The sequence below is a fragment of the Manis pentadactyla genome, chromosome X (assembly GCF_030020395.1).
Source record: "Manis pentadactyla isolate mManPen7 chromosome X, mManPen7.hap1, whole genome shotgun sequence".
In the NCBI taxonomy this organism is placed as follows: domain Eukaryota; kingdom Metazoa; phylum Chordata; class Mammalia; order Pholidota; family Manidae; genus Manis; species Manis pentadactyla.
In genome coordinates this window covers 108,594,311-108,614,283 of record NC_080038.1, presented here as the reverse complement: position 1 = coordinate 108,614,283, position 19,973 = coordinate 108,594,311, and positions in this window count along the sequence as shown.

The following is a 19,973-nucleotide window of genomic DNA, read 5'->3' as shown; positions in this document are numbered from 1 at the left end:
CATATCTTTGATGTGTTTAGAGAAAACCAGTAGCAAACAATTTTCTTTAGAAAACATTCAGCATGCTCAGTAGTGTGCTAGGTGTACCTGAATACAGACATGTACAAGACATAACTTTGGTCATGAAACTTACAGTGAAGTTGGAGACATAAGAAGGATTTTATACTGAAAAAGCCATCTAATACTACATATGCCTGATGATGTATACAGGACATTCTATAGTAGTTTAGAAAACACGATGAATTGGGGAAGGTAAACACACTTTAAAGGGAATACGGGACTGGAGTGAACCCTTGGCTAATGGGCAGAGTTCAGCTAATCAGGAGGGCTAGGAATAAGGCATTCTGGGCAATAGGAATGTTGGGTGCAAAGGTGTGGAGGTAAGATTTATAAGAATCAGTTGGTGGAAGCTATAAAGAGATAGACTTAAGCTCAGTATAAGAAATACTTTTCTTATCAATGACTTGAAAAGATATATGGACCCTGTGTTTATTGCCACATTATTTACAAAAGCCAAGATATGGGAGCAACCAAAATGCCCGTCAGTAGATGAATGGATAAAGAAGATGTGCTACATATACACAATGGAATATTATTCATTCAGAAAAGAAGGAAATCCTGCCATTTGTGAGAACATGAATGGACCTAGAGAGTATTAAGCTAAGTGAAATAAGCCAAGTGGAAAAAGACAAATACATATGATTTCACTTAAATGTGGAATTGAAAAACAAAACAAAACAAACTAAACAAAATACCAGGTAGACTCCTAGACACTGAAAGTGACAGATGGTTACCATGTGGGAGGGGTTGGGGCAGGTGGGTGGAGAAGGGTAAGAGGGATGAAGGGCACAGAAATTCTTAATCATAAGTTGATCACAGGGATGGTAGTACAGCATGGAGAATATAGCCAATGATTCTGTAACTTTTTTTTTCTGACAGATAATAACAGCACTAGTTGGCATGAGTGAATAATACGTGTAACTGTTGAATCATTGTGTTGTATACTTAAAACGAATATAAGATTGTGTATCAACCATACGTCTATAAAAAAGAACCTTTCTTAAACAGGAGTAGAGTACCTGCAGATGAGTACCTTGACACTGCATGCATTTACATTTATGTTAAATAACCCCTTTGTTGTAGATGTTCCAGAGGATATTCACACTTTAGACAGTTGTGTAAACTTTTAGGTCTTCCCTGAAACTGAGCCCTTTCATGGTGACAGTATAATTCTTGTTCCCAGACTCCCTATTGCACTATTCTACTTGCCTGGCAAACTGGATCACACTGATATGACCATTTTTCTGTAATGCCAACAATTATCTATTTCAATATTCTCCAGGTACTGTGCTTATTTTTAAATCCTCCTAACACCTACAAGTGTTCCTCAATTTCAAACTTACTCTTCTAGAAATGACTGGTTTTCCAGTTCTGAGTATCTTCATGTAAGCTTGAATCCAAGTTCTCCTTCTAATTCTTGACTGCTTTTCATATATAGAACAAACTGTATACCCACACCATAAGTCTTTCTTTAGGCTGAATACATTTATTACTTCAATTATGCCTTCAAAATCCTTCAGTGGCTCAGTTTAAATAATCATTTCTCATCTTTTGCATATGTGGTTTACCTGGAGCAGATTAAATTCTTTTAACCATGGCTTAATATTTTGCTTGGTTCCTATTTAAGTGGGTGAACAATAATATATGCAGCAGCCTCCCTTTCATATACTAAATAAACCGAATTATAAAAATAGTCCAAAAAATAAGTACCTAAATTTGTTACTGGATTACAAACAAAAACAGAAAGTAGAAAAGATGAGTTGATAGCTGTATCAGCATCAGTATGGAAAACAGTATGGAAGGTCCTCAAAAAATAAAGACTAGAACTACTATATGATCCAATAATCCCACTTCTGAATTTGTTTCTGAAGGAAATGAAATACTGTCTAGATGAAATACCTGCACCCATGTTCATCGCAGCATTATTCACAGTAGCCAAGGCATGGAGACAACCTAAATGTCTATTAACAGATGAATGGACAAATAAAATTATATATATGGAATATTTATATATGTATTATAAAATACAATGGAATATTATTCCACCATTTAAAAAGGAAGGAAATCCTGCCATTTGCAACAACATGGATAGACCTTGAGGGCATTATGCTAAGTGAAATAAGTCAGAGAAAGGTAAACACTTATCTCACTTAAATGCAGAATCTAAAAAAGCCAAACTCATAGAAACAGAGAGTAAAGTTGTGCTTGCTAGGACCTAGGTGGTGTAGGGGAAAATGGGGAGATTTGGGTCAAAGGGTATAAATTTCCAGCTATAAGATTAAAAAGTTGTAGGGATCTAATATATAGCATAGTGACTATAATTAACAATACTATATACTTTAAATTTGTTGAGAGTAGATCGTGAATGTTATTACCACACACACACACACACACACACACACACATACACGCACACAAGTGGTAATTATGTAAGCAGACAGAGGCAATAACTAACCTTATTGTGGTAATTATTTTGTAATATATATGTGTATCAATTCACACTGTATACCTTAAACTTACATGTCATATGTCAGTACCTCAATAAGTCTTTAAAATAGTAGACAAGATGAGTTTGAAGAAACTAGTTAAATGTGTCCATTTGATGGGATATTTTGTAGTCATTAATAGGAAAGAAGTATACCTATCTGAACTAATCTGGAAAAGTATACAAAGTAAATTAAGGGAAACAAAACATGCAGAACTGTCATTGTATGATTATATTTGTAGAATTTAGAAAAATGTATTCATAGGTACATATATGCTGAATATACCTTTTCTTAAGGAAATGATAGCAAATGCTTAATAAAAGTTAACCCCCATGAGAAGAATTGGTAGGGAGGAGTTACAGCAATGGGAAGCTTTCACTCTTCATTTTGAAATTTTTTGCATTTTATAAATTTAAACATTTTTGTCTTATGTCAAAAGAGAGCAGACTTTTTGACTTATTTGCACTTCCTTAAAAAACAAAACCTCATAAACAGAGTTGTATTGCAATTGCTATTTTTATTAACCACATCACACAGTTGAATGAGAGTAGGTCAGAATGTTCAAGCCTTTTCTGCCCAGTGCTCCAGAAGTATTTGCTGGCTGACAGTTAATTAACTGAGCAAAAAGAATGAGAGACACAATATGCAAAAGCAACCACTGTGAAAAATTTTCACATACATTTTTCCTCCCTTTAGAACCCTAATCATGTCTCTCTCTATAAATTTCCAATAAAGCATAGGAGGCTTTCTGTGTCTACCGAGGGCCTGAAGAACCAGCACAAGTCAGTATAGGTTAGGAAGCTCTGCAGTAGTAAAGCAAGAGATGATGGTAATTCGGATTTCGGTGGAAGAAGACATGGATAGACATGAAGAGACTTGGGATGCACAGTTAGAAATGAAACTGGCAGGTTGTAGTGATACAAGGCCTATGGTTTATAATGAGAGAGAAATAAAAACTGTAACTGGAATTCCTGGCACAGATGGGAGAAATGTGAGACCTCAATCTATAGATGAGAGGGTCATGAAGTGAGAAAAAGGAGTTGAAAGCAAATAATACAATGCTTTGGCATCAAAGAAATAGATGACCACAATGATGATATATGAACACTACTTGGGAGATAAAGGATGACATTTTGTATTAAAGACTTGTATTTGAGTCTCCATTATAACATATAACCTCTCTGAGGCTCAATTGGTGAATTGGACTTTTTTTTAAGTGGGAATAACAACAGTACCTAACTCACAAGTTTCTTATGAGAATGAAATCAGGTAATATATGTGGAAAAAAATCCCTTAAAAACTAAAACACTATATGAATGTTTGTTTTTAATATTATTACTACTATTTAAAAACAATGAAAATTAAACTCTTCTGCTTTAATTAGAAGTCCTTAGCAGCAGCATTCCACACATTGCATATAATCTCCAAACATTAACTTTGCTCTGTATCTTATACACTCAACATTATATTTTAGAGATTTGTCAGTGTTGGTATTTGTAACTCTTATCCATTTAATCTCTGTATAGTATTCCATTGAAGGAATATACTGCAATGTACCTATCCTTTCCCCTACTGAAGTACATTTAGATTGTTTTAATTTTTTTCATTACTACAATGTTTCAAAAGTATTCTCATATAATTTCCTTGTGTAGATATGTGAGTTTCTCTAAGATATATATCTCCAAAGGGATAATACTGATTGTTAGGGAATAAACATCCTCAGCTTTATAGGATATTGTCAAATGCTCTTAGGTGTTTGAAACGACTTCTACTCTTTAGCAGCAGTGTATGAAATTTCCTGCTTCCTCAGAACCATAGAGACACTGTTAAACTTTTTAAGTTTGCTAAATCTAACAAAGATAGGTGATGGAGATGGAATATCTTTGTTGTTTAACTGCACTTTACTAGGGCTATCAAACAGCCTTTCATAGGTTTTTTAGTCACTCATATTTTCTCTTTGATTGCCTTTTTATATCTCTTGCTACTATAGACTGAATGTTGTATTCCCTGAAAATTCATATGTTGAAACCTAACCCCCAATATGTTCATATGCTAAGTGAAGCCTTTGGGAAGTAATTAAGTCTTGAGAAAGAGCCTCATAAAAGGTATTAGTGTCCTTATGGAAGAGGCCCCAGAGAGCTCCCTATCGCATTTTGCCATGTGATGACCCCGTGAGAAGACAGCTGTCTATGAATCAGAAATCTGTCACTAGACACTGAATCTGGTGTGCCTTGTATTTGTACTTCCCAGCCTCCATAACTGTGAGAAATAAATTTCTGTTGTTTGTATGTCACCCAGTTTATGGTACTTTGTTAAGGCAGCCTGAACAGGCAGACTAAAACACTTACTTCGTACATTAAAGTATTTGTCTTTGTATAATTGGTTTGTGGTAATTTTTAATATGTTCTAGATACAAAGCCTTTATTGGTTATTAGCACTGAAAATATTGCCTCTTCATCTGTGGCTTGAATTACAAATTAATAGCAGTTCTGAAAATGTCACACATTTAGATCTCTAACCAGTATGGATTTTTTTATATGACATTTGAGTTATGAACATAATTGTGTTCTATATGGGTACCAGTTTTCACAGCATCATTCATTAACCATTCCATCTTTTCCATCTCTGATTAGTAATGTCCATAAAGTTTTCAGATACGCATCGGTCTATGTCTGTGGTCCCTATTCTTCCCATTTGTCCATTTCTCTATCCCTGGATTACTATCTCACATTGTTAATTAACATAGATTTATAAGAAATTTCAAATAACCTCTTTCTTTTTTGAAATTGTGTTGGCTCTTTTTAGTCTTGTAGTTTTCCATATGAATTTTAGGATTAAGCTTTTTTTAAGTCTATGGGGAAAAAAGATCTCATGGGATTTTAAATAAAGTTGCATTGGATTATAGTTTGTATTGGTGACAACCAATTAATATAATACTGAGTCTTCCCATTTATGAACATGGAATACTTCATTTATTACAGTTTTCTTGTCTTTAAAATATTTTTAGATTTGTTTACACATCATTTCTTAAAACTTTTATTGAAGTAGAGTTGATATATGATATTATATTGGTTTTAATTATACCACACAGTAGTTTAACAGTTGCACACGTTATTAAATCTTCACTCCACCTAGTGCAGTTACTATCTTCAACATAGAAAGATGATACAGAACCACTGGCTACATTCCCCATGCTGTACTACCATCCCCATGACTGACTTTTATTATGATTGATATTTTTATGTCCCTTTATCCCCTCACCTTCCCCACCTACCCACCCGAGCCCCTTCCCCATGGTAACCACCAGTCACTTCTCAGTGTCTATGAGTTTGCTGCTATTTTGTTCATTTTGTTTTGTTTTGTTTTCACATCCCACATATAAGTGAAATCATATGGTATTTGTCTTTCTCTGCTTGGCTTATTTCACTTAGCATAATACCCTCTAGGTACGTCTATATTGTTGCAAATGACAGCATTTCTTTTTTCTTTATGGCTGAATAATATTCTATTGTGCATATGTCCCACATCTTCTTTATCCATTCATTTATTGATAGACACTTTGGTTGCTTCTCCTACCACTTTAAAATTATCCGTATCAGTTTGTTTTTTATGTCTCTTTTGAACAGCATATTAATGGTTTTTATATTTATATGCATTTGTGTTTAATCTGCAACTCTGTGTTAATAGGTGAGCCTAATCTACTTATTTTTATTATGATTAGTGATATTTGTAATTGTTCTTGCCATTTTATTTTGTGCATTGTTTTGTCATATTTATACTCTGTTTTCTATTGAGTAGATAAGCTTTATTCATTATATATTTTGCCCATGTTTGAAAGCTAAGATTTTTTTATTATTTTAGATTTTACTCTCAAATTTTAACATGTAACTTTACCTTTCAAATTTTCCAGCAAAATATAAATTAATACAATTTTCCTCCCAAAGACAAGTCCTAAAGAATATTAATAACTCACTTCAAAATGCCTCCTCCATATCCATACATATATCCAATTCTATGTTCTAGAATTTTCCTTACTATTAAGCATATACATACACAAAGTTATTTTAAATATATAATTAATCAAATATAGTTTTATCAAAATTATCAAATTAATCAAATACACTTTTTAAATCAGTATCTGTTCTCACTCTTATTTCCCTAAGTTTATGAACAGTTTATTTCTTTAGTATTATTCATTACTTAGCATTTAATTTATTAATTTAGTATGTGTGTATATATGTACACATGTGTGCATATAGGAGTATATGTAGACATACATTTTATCCACTAAATTTATTTATACACAGACACACATACACATATACACACAGAGTGAAAGAGAAACAGAAAGAGAGAGAAAAAGAGATTTACTTTCCAGATTATCAATTCAATATTTCACATGTCTTCTTTCTTGTTGAAAATAATTTTTCCTAGTATTCCTCTTCTTCTACTTTTTTCATTAGGTATTTCTTTGATGGTACTAAACATACTTAATTTAAAGTCTTCAGTTTAGTCTATTTTAGTTTAACCTGGAATGAAATCATCTTCTGATTGCTGATTTTTTTATCTGCCTTTCTTTATAATAGATATTTTTCAACTTTTTAAGCCTGGGTTTTCAGATGACTTTTGATTAAAAACTCCCCCATTCTCAGCATCTCTCCCTACCCTCCTGCCTAGTGGACTTGGCGTAGCCTCCACCTGCTACTCCTAACTCAAGTTTATACCTAAATTACTACTGATCCAGGAACCAATCCAGCAGGTATTTTGGTTAATCCACTGATCATGAATGTATGTGTGTGTCTCCCTGTTCCTCTAGGAACCAATCTTCTAAGCACTGTAACTTGTGGCAGTGTTCAGAAGTAACTTAGGTCAATCTTCACTCATAAATAGGGATAACCTTCCTCAGGCTTTGGTCCTAGGGGCAGTGAGCCTGGCTCTGGACTCATACATTAGGTGAAAGGCATTTAGCCTACTTTAACTCATAGGAGACTATCTTTCAGCTACCTATGCATTTGTATGGACCAAGAGACTAGCAATTAACCATGTTTAGACCTGCTCTTCACTCTGTATATTTCTGTTCTATTCCTGGTCCACAGAGATATTTATCTTATTTTTTGTATTGCTTAATTTTATTTTTCTTACATTTTCTTTTTCATTGCTGTGTTTGGAGCAGACAGAAAACTCCTTGATCAGAAGTGACAGAGGGGCTTAAGATACTTGTTACTTAATATGATTTAAATATTTACATGTCTGATACAACAAAAATTCATTAATCACATTTAGCCTGTCACTAGCCCATTATAGCTGTAGAAAATTACATTAGCTGCAAAGATCTGCTTAGCTTCTTGGTGCGTTTGCTCTCTGAAGCATCATAAGGAGCTGGAGGAAGTGGGTAAGATACCAAGACCTGGGAAAAGGATAATCAAAGGGTAATAATTAAGGAGAATTTCACAGTTAAGCTAATGAGAGCCAAGGATCTAACTGCTCAAACCCTTGCAAGAAACCAAAAATTCCTAAGTGTTTTAGAGGGTATCAGCAGGCCCTCATCGAAAGCTTCTGACTCTGATGATGTACTCTGAAACTAATTCTTTAGATATCCCTATTCAATGTCCTGCTGAAGTGTTACTGTGCTAAGACAGCTGTACTTTGTGCCTCATTTTCTATTTATGGAATACCAAATTATTACTCATTATGAGATATATAGAATTAGCTTGAGCAGTACCTAATAAAAGTGGTTATCAAATACAATCATTCACGAATGTTGATTTAGATTACCAGTTGCAACACTGTAACATAGTATGAGAAATGTATGTGAAAGTGCTTGCCACTGCAAACTAAAGTCTTCCATTTCATATTTATATAACAACAAATGAAAATTTATTCTAATGAATGTGATTTAAGAAGTCTACCTTATAAATAAATAGGTAACTCACAGAGTCATTTGGAAGCTGAATTTCAACTCAGAGTACTCAGTTGACTCATGATCAATATTGGTACTTGAAAATACTATACTAATAACATTTCATAAATTCTCATAACTTACTATTTTAAACTGAGTTATACAAAAATACTAGGAAGAGCAGAGAAACCTAAGTGACTCTGAAAACTGTAAAAGAACAATCTTCAGCCATCCATTCAACAAAAAGTTATTGAGCAAATATTCCATAGAAGACATTGGAAATTAGCTTATATGGGTTATAAAACCACCAATATGTCCTTTCAATCAATAAATTTACTATATAGCAGTATAAGTGACACACTGTGGCAGAGACTGTTAATGTATGCCAAACATAGATGACGCCCATTGTATTTAGTAATAAAACCCCAGTTTTCACCTGGGCAGGTATCTAAACCTAGAGAAACAATACTGCAGTTTTGAGCTTCCTTTGAGGCAGGTATGCCCATGTTAATGAGGTTTGGCCAATGACACATACTAAAAGTCTTATGAGCCGTCTACCAGGGAATGAATGAAAATAGAGAGACCCCTCTCTGTATTTCTCCTTCATTCCTCTTTGCTGGAATACAGATATGATGGTTAGAGCTGGAGCAACAACTATCCTAAACAATACAGTGTAAGACACAGACTAAGGATGGCTGGACAATAATATAAAATGAGGCCATTTTTTTGATACTGTGGACTCATAATAAACTTGGAATATCTTTCCCAAAAGCACTTTTATATGGTAAGAAATAACATAATATGTTGTTTAAGTCACTATAATTTTGAGTTTTTTGTCCTGTTCAGGCAACTCAATCCTAACTGAAACAGATATGTAAACCAACACACAGTGAAATGCCATAAGTTCAGTGACAGGGGACTAAACTTCCAAAGGAGTTCCAAAAGGAAAGATGGTAGGTATTATGAATTTCTCCTGTTCCCAGGCATCAAAAATTTCTACATTTTTTATCTTACAATAAAAATAATAAATTACACCAGGAAACAAACCACCATGAGTGAAGCCAACATCAGAAATAGATCCAGAAACCTAAGTATTAATATCAGAGATAATATAAAATAAGTGTGTCTAAGCTACATGCAAGAGAATTAAACTAGATCACTGTCAAACACAATACAAAAATGTAAACTCAAAATGGATTAAAGACCTAAATATAAGGCATGAAACCATTAAACTCTTAGAAGAAAACATTGGCAAGAATTTCTTGAACAAAACTATGAGTAGTTTTTTTCCTGGAGATGCCTACCCTAGCAAGGGAAACGAAAGCAGAAATAAACAAGTGGGACTACATCAAACTAAAAAGCTTCTGCCAAGCAAAGGAAACCATCACCAAAACAAAAAGGCAACCTACTGTATGGGAGGATATATTCCCAAATGATACATATGATAAGGGGCTAATATCCAAAACACATAAAGAACTCATATGACTCAACACCAAAACAAAAAACAAACGAACAACAACAAAAAAACAAATAACACAATTAAAAAGTGGGCAGAGGACCTAAATTGACATTTTTCTAAAGAAGACATATAGATGGACAATGGGCACATGAAAAGATGCTCCACATCACCAATTATCAGGGAAATGTAAATCAAAACCACAATGAGACATCATCTCAAACAAGCCAAAATGCTCACTACCCAAAAAGACAAGAGATAACAAGTGTTGGCAAGGATGTGGAGAAAAGGGAAACTTCCTGCACTTTTTGTGGGAATGCAAAGGTGCAGCCACTATGAAAATCAGTATGAAAGTTCCTCAAAAAACTAAAAATAGAAATACCATATTGCCCAGTAATTCCAGTTCTGGGAATTTACCCAAAGAAAACCAAATATCTGATTTGAAAAGACATATGCACTTCTATGTTTGTTGCCATATTATTTACAATAGCCAAGATGTGGAAGTAACCAAATCATCCATCAATAGATGAATGGATAAAGAAGTGGCACATACATACAATGGAACACTATTCAACCAAGAAAAAGAAAGAAATCTTGCCATTTGCAACAGCATGGGCAGACCTAGAGGGCATTACACTAAGTGAAACAAGCCAGGCAGAGAAAAATAAACACCCTATGATTTTACTTTATATGTTGAATCTAAAATAATAAAACAAATGAACAAAACAAATAGACTCACAGACACTAAGAAGGGACTAGTTGTTACCATGCGGAAGGGCTTGGGGTGGGTAGGTAAAATAGTTGAAGAGGATAAAGAGGCACAAAATCTCAATCATAATATAAATTAATCTTGAAGATAAAACTACAGCATAGAGAACATAGTCAATAATTCTCTAACATCCTTCTATGTTGACAGTAACAACAGTAGTTGGGGTGAGCATTTAACAATGCAGTTAACTTTCAAAGCACTATGTTGTATACTTGAAACTAATATAATATTATATATCAACTACACTTTAATAAAATATAATAGTAATAAAAATAAGAAAATGTGTGTCTAAAATATTCAAAGAAATAAAACAATGAACAAGTGATGATAAAGACCAAAAGATTTCAAAAATATTCAAATAAAACTTAGAAATACATGTATAAGGGGAAATATTTTAAACTACTTAAAAGAATCCAAGTTTCCACTAAGGCACAGCACTTTAGTCATGCTGACCCTCCAGAACACATTGTTATTATAATTATTTTATTATTATTATGGATAAATGATTAAAAGATCTACACAACTATTTGAACACAGTGAGAAACAATGAAAAGCAGGCAGAAACTGAAAAGAATTCAACTACTGAAAAATGGGAACTGCACTTAGTGATATTTGGGTCTTTGCACCATTTTGCTTAAGGATATTTCAAGAACCATGTACATGTTGTAGCAGAAAACCTCACTCTTACTGTCCTGATGTTAGAGGAAAAATTTGGTGATGGCAAGATAGCTGGAAAATTCAGGTGACAAGTCCTGGAAAGAAGAAAGATACTGAAAAGGGTGAGCCCCAAGTTAGTGCATGGACCCTGCCCAAATCTTCAATAACCAACGAAGGACACATGAGCAGAGAAGGCTCCAAGAGTCATGGCCAAAACAAGTCTTGAAGACAAACCAAATGGAATTTCATCTGGTAGTTACTACAGGAGACACAGTCTCAGAGGTTTGAGTCCAGCCAAGAAAACTGTTTGTATAACCAAAATCAGCCCTCTTCCAAGGAACATAGCTGAATCCATGACTTTTATAATGTATAACCTATGTCCACCATAAAATTTTAAAGAATAAGACATAAAACAGGAGAGGATTAAAGATGGTGGCATGAGAGGTGAGACAGAGGCTTCCTCCTAAAATGGCATATAATATGAAAATATAATTAATACAACTAATCCTGAAAGAGCAACAGGAAAGAGGACTGCACCAAACTGCACAGACCTGGAGAAAAGAGCAGACCTGACAGAACAGGGTAACGTACCAAAGTTGTGGCCTGGCAGGGCCCAAGCCCTTCCCCCACACCAGCTCACAGCAGGAGGAAGAGAAACAGAGTGGGGAGGGAGTGGAGGCCTGGGACTGCTGAATACCTAACTCAGGAGATCTGCTCTGGGAGCACAAACCTACATTTCATGGTGCTTTCATGATACTCTCGTGATTGGGAGATTGGAAAGCTAAGACAGGCAGAATTCCTGGAGAGACTGAGATTTCAGCCACTTGTGGAAAGCAGGGATCCATATCCAGCTGCTCTGAGACAAAAGAAAGGTGGGCAGTCTGAGAGACTTCCTAACAAGGAAGCCCTTAGCAAGAGGGCTGCTAATGGGGCAAGGATTACACAGAGCTTACTGCTCAGGAGAAAGGACAGGTAGACAAAATTGTCTAGGTGCACTCTCCCCAGCAGGTTGGGAGCTTTCATGATTTCCAGGTGCTCCAGCTCCCTGGCTGGCTACACAGCTCCAAGGGACCACTCTGTGATAGGCAGCCTACTGTGACTTTCTCCTCACCAGCCCCACCTGGCTTGCAAACCGGCAAACCCTACCCTGACATTAGGCCAGCCAGAGGGAAGATGTGTCTACAGCAACTACAAACGCAAAGCATAGAGGCTTATACCTGTATGCTCGGCCCACTGGTTCAACCAGTGGAGACAGGCATAGTGGCCAGGAAGCAGTAAACAGCTCTTTCCTCCCCCTGAGCACCAATATCACTCCACTGTGACCCCCGACATTATTTCAGAGGCTAAGCACCTCCAGAGAGTAGAGCTTCTGGGCACTAGAGGGCGCGATATACAAAGATGAAATGCCAAAGGAACCTGGTACAGAGTAAAATTAATATAACTCTTGAAAAAGATGACATGGACCTGATGACTCTTCTTGAAAGGGAGTTCAAAATAAAAATCACCAACATGCTCATGAAGGTACAGAAAGATATTCAAGAGCTCAGGAATGAATTCCAGTCAGAGATCCAATTGTTGAAGAGCACAATGGAGGGTATTAAAAGCAGACTGGATATGGTGGAGGAGATGAAAGTGAAATAGAAACTAGAGAAGAGGAATACAAAGAAGCTGAGGCACAGAGAGAAAAAAGGATCTCTAAGAATATAAGAATATTGAGAGAACTGTGTGACCAATCCAAAAGGAACAATACTCACATTATAGGGGTACCAGAAGAAGAAGAAGAGAGAGAAAGGGATAGAAAGTGTCTCTGAGAAGGTAATTGCTGAAAACTTCCCCAATCTGGGGAAGAAGATAGTCTCTCAGGCCATGGAGATGCACAGATCTCATAACACAAGGGACCCAAGGAAGACAACACCAAGACACGTAGTAATTAAAATGGCAAAAATCAAGGATAAGGACAGCCAGAGAGAGAAATAAGATCACATACAAAGGAAAGCCCATCAGGCTAATATCAGACTTCTCAGCAGAAACCTTACAGACCAGACGGGAATGGCACGATGTATTTAATGCAGTGAAGCAGATGGCCTGGAACCAAAATTACTTTATCCAGCAAGATTATCATTTAAATTTGAAGGAGGGATTAAACAATTTCCAGATAAGCAAAAGCTGAGAGAATTTTCCTCCCACAAACCATCTCTACTGTGTAATTTAGAGGGACTGCTATAGATGGAAGTGTTCCTAAGGTTTAATAGCTGTCAGCAGAGGAAATTAAACCACAGTAAAGAAAGTAGAACAGCTAATTACTAAGCAAATGCAAAATTAAATTAACTATCCCCAATGTCAATCAAGGGAAAGACAAAGAGTACAGAATATGATACCTAATATATAAAGAATGGAGGAGGAAGAAAAAGGAGGAGATAAAGAAAATAACCTTTTGATTTTTTATTGTGTTTGTAATAGCACATTAAGTGAGTTAAGTTAGATTCTTAGATAGTAAGGAAGTTAACCTTGAACCTTTGGTAACCACTAATCTAAAGCCTGCAATGGCAATAAGTACATACCTGTCAATAATCACCCTAAATGTAAATGGACTGAATGCACCAATCAAAAGACATAGAGTCACTGAATGGATTAAAAACAAGACCCATCTATATGCTGCCTACAAGAGACTCACTTTAAACCCAAAGACATACAGACTAAAAGTGAAGGGATGGAAAAAGATATTTCATGCAACTAATAGAGAGAAAAAAGCAGGAGTTGCAGTACTTGTATCAGACAATATAGACTTCAAAACAAAGAAAGTCACAAGAGACAAAGAAGGACATTACATAATGATAAAGGGGTCAATCCAACAAGAAGATATAACCATTATAAATACCTATGCTCCCAACACAGGAGCACCTACATATGTGAAACAAATACTAACTGAATTAAAAGTGAAATAGAATGCAATGCATTCATTCTAGGAGACTTCAACACTTTACTCACTCCAAAGGACAGATCAACCAGACAGAAAATAAGTAAGGACACAGAGGCACAGAACAACACATTAGAACAGATGGACCTAACAGACATCTACAGAACTCTACACCCAAATGTAGCAGAATACACATTATTCTAAGTGCACATGGAACATTTTCAAGAATAGATCATATACTAGGCCAAAAAAAGAGCCTCAGTAAATTCAAAAAGATTTAAATTGTACCAACCAGTTTCTCAGTTCACAAATATATGAAACTAGAAATAAATTACACAAAGAAAATGAAAAATCACACTAACACATGGAGGCTTCATAACATGCTCTTAAGTAACCAATGTATCAGTGACCAAATAAAAACAGAGATCAAACAATATATGGAGACAAATGACAATAATAATTCAACACCACAAAATCTGTGGGACACAGCCAAGGCCATGCTAAAAGGAAAGTATATTGCAATACAGGCCTACCTCAGGAAAGAAGAACAATACCATATGAGCAGTCTGAACTCACAATTAACGAAACTAGAAAAGAAGAACAAATGGGGCCTAAAGTCAGTAGATGGAGGGACATAATAAAGATTAGAGCAGAAATAAATAAAATTGAGAAAAATAAAACAATGGAAAGAATCAATGAAAGCATGATCCAGTTCTTCAAGGGAATAAACAAAATAGATCAATCCCTAGCCAGACATTTTAAGAAAAAAAGATTCTACACACATAAACAGAATCAGAAATGAGAAAAGAAAAATCACTATGGAAACCACAGAAATACAAAGAATTATGAGAGAATACTATGAAAAATTATATGCTAACAAACTGGATAACCTAGAAGAAATGGACAACTTTCTAGAAAAATATTACCTTCCAAGGCTGATCAAGGAAGAAACAGAAAATCTGAATAGACCAATTACCAGCAACGAAATTGAGCTGGTAATCAAAAAACTACTAAAGAGCAAAATCCCTGTACCAGATGGCTTCACCGCTGAATTTTATTAAACATTTAGTGAAGACCTAATACCCATCCTCCTTAAAGTTTTCCAAAACATAGAAGAAGAGGGAATACATCCAAACTCATTCTATGAGGCCTGCATCACTCTAATACCAAAACCAGGCAAAGACAGCACAAAAAAAAGAAAATTACAGACGAATATCCCTGATGAACACAGATGCAAAAATACTCAACAAAATATTAGCAAACTGAATTCAAAAATACATCAAAAAGATTATCCATCATGATCAAGTAGAATTTATTCCAGGGATGCAAGGATGGTACAACATTCGAAAATCCATCAACATCATCCACCATATCAACAAAAAGAAGGTCAAAGACCACATGATCATCTCCATAGATGCTGAAAAAGCATTTGACAAAATTCAACATCCATTCATGATAAAAAACTCTCAACAAAATGGGTATAGAGGGCAAGCACTCAACATAATAAAAGCCATATATGACAAACCCACAGCCAACATCATACTTAACAGCGAGAAGCTGAAAGCTCTTCCTTTAAGATCAGGAACAAGACATGGATGCCCACTTTCCCCACTTCTATTCAACATAGTACTGGAGGTCCTAGCCATAGCAATTAGACAACAGAGAGAAATAAAAGGCATCCAGATTGGCAAGGAAAAAATTAAACTGTCCCTTTTTGCAGATGTCATGATATTGTACATAAAAACCCTATGGAATCCACTCCGAAACTACTAGATCTAATATCTGAATTCAGCAAAGTTACAGGATACAAAATCAATACACAGAAATCTGTTGCATTCCCATACACTAACAATGAATCAGCAGAGAGAGAAATCAGAAAAACAATTCCATTCACAATTGCATCAAAAAAAAAATACCTAAGAATAAACCTAACCAAGTAAGTGAAAGACCTATACTCTGAAAACTACATGACACTCATGAGAGAAATTAAAGAAGATACCAATAAATGGAAACACATCCCGTGCTCATGGATAGGAAGAATTAATATTGTCAAAATGGCCATCCTGTCTAAGGCAATCTACAGATTCACTGCCATTCCTATCAAAATACCAGCAGCATTCTTCAACGAACTAGAGAAAATCATCCTAAAATTCATATGGAACCACAGAAGACCTCGAATAGCCAAAGAAATCCTCAGAAGGAAGAATAAAGCAGGGGGAATTACACTCCCCAACTTCAAGCTCTACTACAAAGCCACAGTAATCAAGACAATTTGGTACTTACACAAAAACAGACCCATAGACCAGTGGACCAGAAAAGACAGCCCTGATATTAACCCAACCATATATGATCAATTAATATATGATAAAGGCGCCATGGACATACAATGGGGAAATGACAGCCTCTTCAACAGCTGGTGTTGGCAAAACTGGACATCTACATGCAAGATAATGAAACTGGATTATTGTTTAATACCATACACAAAAGTAAACTTGAAATGAATTAAAGACTTGAATGTAAGCCATGAAACCATAAAAATCTTAGAAGACATCATAGGCAAACATCTCCTGAATGTAAGCATGAGCAAGTTCTTGAATGCATCTCCTCGAGAAAGGGAAACCAAAGCAAAAATGAACTCATGGGACTACATCAAACTAAAAAGTTTTTGTATGGCAAAGGGCATCATCAACAGAACAAAAAGGCATCCTACAGTATGGGAGAATATATTTGTAAATGACATATCCAACAAGGGGTTAACATCCAAAATATATAAAGAACTTACACGCCTCAACACCCAAAAAGCAAGTAACTCAATTAACAAATGGGCAGAGGATATGAAGAGACAGTTCTCCAAAGAAAAAATTCACATGGCCAACAGGCACATGAAAAGATGCTCCACATCACTAATCATGAGGGAAATGCAAAGTAAAACCACAATGAGATATCACCTCACACCAGTAAGGATGGCCAGCATCGAAAGGCTAAGAACAGAAAATGTTGGCGAGGATGCAGAGAAAGGGGAACTGTCCTACACTGCTGGTAGGAATGTATGCTAGTTCAACCATTGTGGAAAGCAATATGGAGGTTCCTCAAAAAACTAAAAATAGAAATACCATTTGACCCAGGAATCCCACTCCTTGGAATTTACCCAAAGAATACAACTTCTCAGATTCAAATAGACATATGCACCCCTATGTTCATCGCAGCACTTTTTACAATAGCCAAGATATGGAAGCAACCTAAGTGTCCATCTGTAGATGAATGGATAAAGAAGAGGTGGTTCATATACACAATGGAATACTTTTCAGCCATAAGAAAGAAACAAGTCCTACCATTTGCAACAACATGGATGGAGCTGGAGGACACTATGCTTAGTGAAATAAGCCAGGTGGAGAAAGAAAAATACCAAATGATTTCCCTCATTTGTAGAGTATAACAACAAAGCAAAAGTGAAGGAACAATATGGCAGGAGACTCAGAGACTCCAAGAATGAACTAGTGGTTACCAAAGGGGGAGCGATGTGGGAGGGCGGGTGGGGAGGAAGGGAGAAGGGGATTGAGGGGTATTATGTTTAGTACACATGTTGTGGGGGATCACAGGGAGAACAGTGTAGCACAGAGAATGCCCATAGTGAATCTGTGGCATCTTGCTGTACTCATGGACAGTGACTGCATTGGGGTGTGGGTGTGGGTTTGATAATGTGGGTAAATGTAGTATCCACATTGTTTTTTCATGTGAAACCTTCATAAGAGTATATATCAATCATACCTTAATTTTTTAAAAAGCCATAAAACAAAGGAGAAAATGTGAAGTACTATAAGAAAAAAAAGTCAGTTAAGACCAACACAAGTTAGTAAAGATGTTGAAATTGGTAGACAAAGATTTTAAAGGAGTTCACATATGTTCTAGCACTTTAAGGAAATTACTTTCATGATATGTGAATAGATGAAGAATATCAGCAGAAAGTAAAATAAGAATAAACTAAATGTGAACTTGAGAACTGAATAACTGAAATGAAAACTTTGTTGGATGAGCCTAATAGCAGATTAGAAAGAGCAAAATAAAAAGTTAATGAGCTGGAAGATATATCAATAGAAATTACCTAGTCCGACGAACAGAAAAGAAAAATGAACAGTGCCTCGGTGACTTATAGGTCAATATAAGCAATCCAATATGTGTGTTTTTGTAGCCCCAGGAGAGTAAAAAGTGAAAGGGACAGAAACATTATTTGAAGAAAATATGGCCAAAACTGTTACAAAAAAGAAAACTTACAGTTCATTACAGAAAACTTACAGATCAACTTAGAGATTTAAAAACTCAATGAAGATAGATACAAAGAAAAGATCATACTCAAAATGTTTAAAAGAAAAGAGAAGATATTAGAAGTAGCCAGAGAAAAATGATGCATTATATACAAAATAAAAATAATAAAAAGAACAGCTAAATTTCCAACAGATACAGTGGGGGTCATTGAAAATATAATGACACCTTGGACACCTTTCAAGTGCTAGAAAAACAAGTAGTGGAATAGAGTCCTTATCCAGTGATTAAATCTTTCAGAAATGAAGATATTTTCAGGTAAATGGAACTGATTTTTGTTACAAGAAGGCATAAGCTACATAATGCTAAAGGAAGTTCTGTATGTTGATGAAAATGATAACAGATGGGAATGTGAATCTATAGGAAAAAATATGGAGCACTAAAAATTCTAAGTATGAAGATAAATATAGATACCTGCATGAACATACATGGAGGAGCCTTAAGTGCATATTACTAAATGAATAAAAGCCTAAAGGGCTATGAACTGTATAATTCCAACTATAAGATATTCTAGAAAGGCAAATTACGCAGACAGGGAAAACATCAGTGATTGCTAAGGGTTGAGTAGGTGGAGATGAATAGGTGGAGAACAGGGGATTTTTAGGGCAGTGAAACTATTCTATGTGATAATGTAATGATGGATACATGTCATTATACATTTGTGCAAACCCAAAGAATGTACAACACCAAGAGTGAACACCGTAATGTAAAGTAGGACTTTGAGTGATAATTATGTGTCGATACAGATTCATCAACCATAACAAATGTACCACTCTGATGCACAATGTTAATGATATAGGAGGCTGGGGATCAGAGTGGGTGGGGGTAGATAGTGGTATATGAAAACTCTCTGTTCTTTCTGCTGAATTTTGTTAAGAATCTAAAACTGTTCTAAAATATCATGTCTATTAAAATAAATTTGAACCTAAGAGGACTGAAAACATTATTTCCACACAAAAATTTGTACATGAATGTTTATAGCAGCATTATTCATAATAGCCAAATAGTGGAAGCAACCCAAATGACCATCACTAAGAAAATGGATGAACAAAATGTAGAATCCATCCAATGGAATATTACTCAGCCTTAAGAAGGAATTAAGCACTGATACACACTAAAAGAATGAACCTCAAAAACATTATTTTATGTGTAAGAAGCCAGTCACAAAAGACAATGCAATACATTATTTCATTCATATAAAATTCCAGAATAGAGAAACCTATAGTGACAGAAAAGAGATAGGGGTTATTTAAGGTTGGAACAGGGGATGAGGAAATAGGGGATTGTTAGGTAAAGGGTACAGGGTTTCTCTTTCAGGTAATGAAAAATGTTTTAAACTAGAGTGTGTGGTAGTCGTTGCACATATCTGTGAATATACTAAAAACATTGAATTGTATACTGAATGGAAG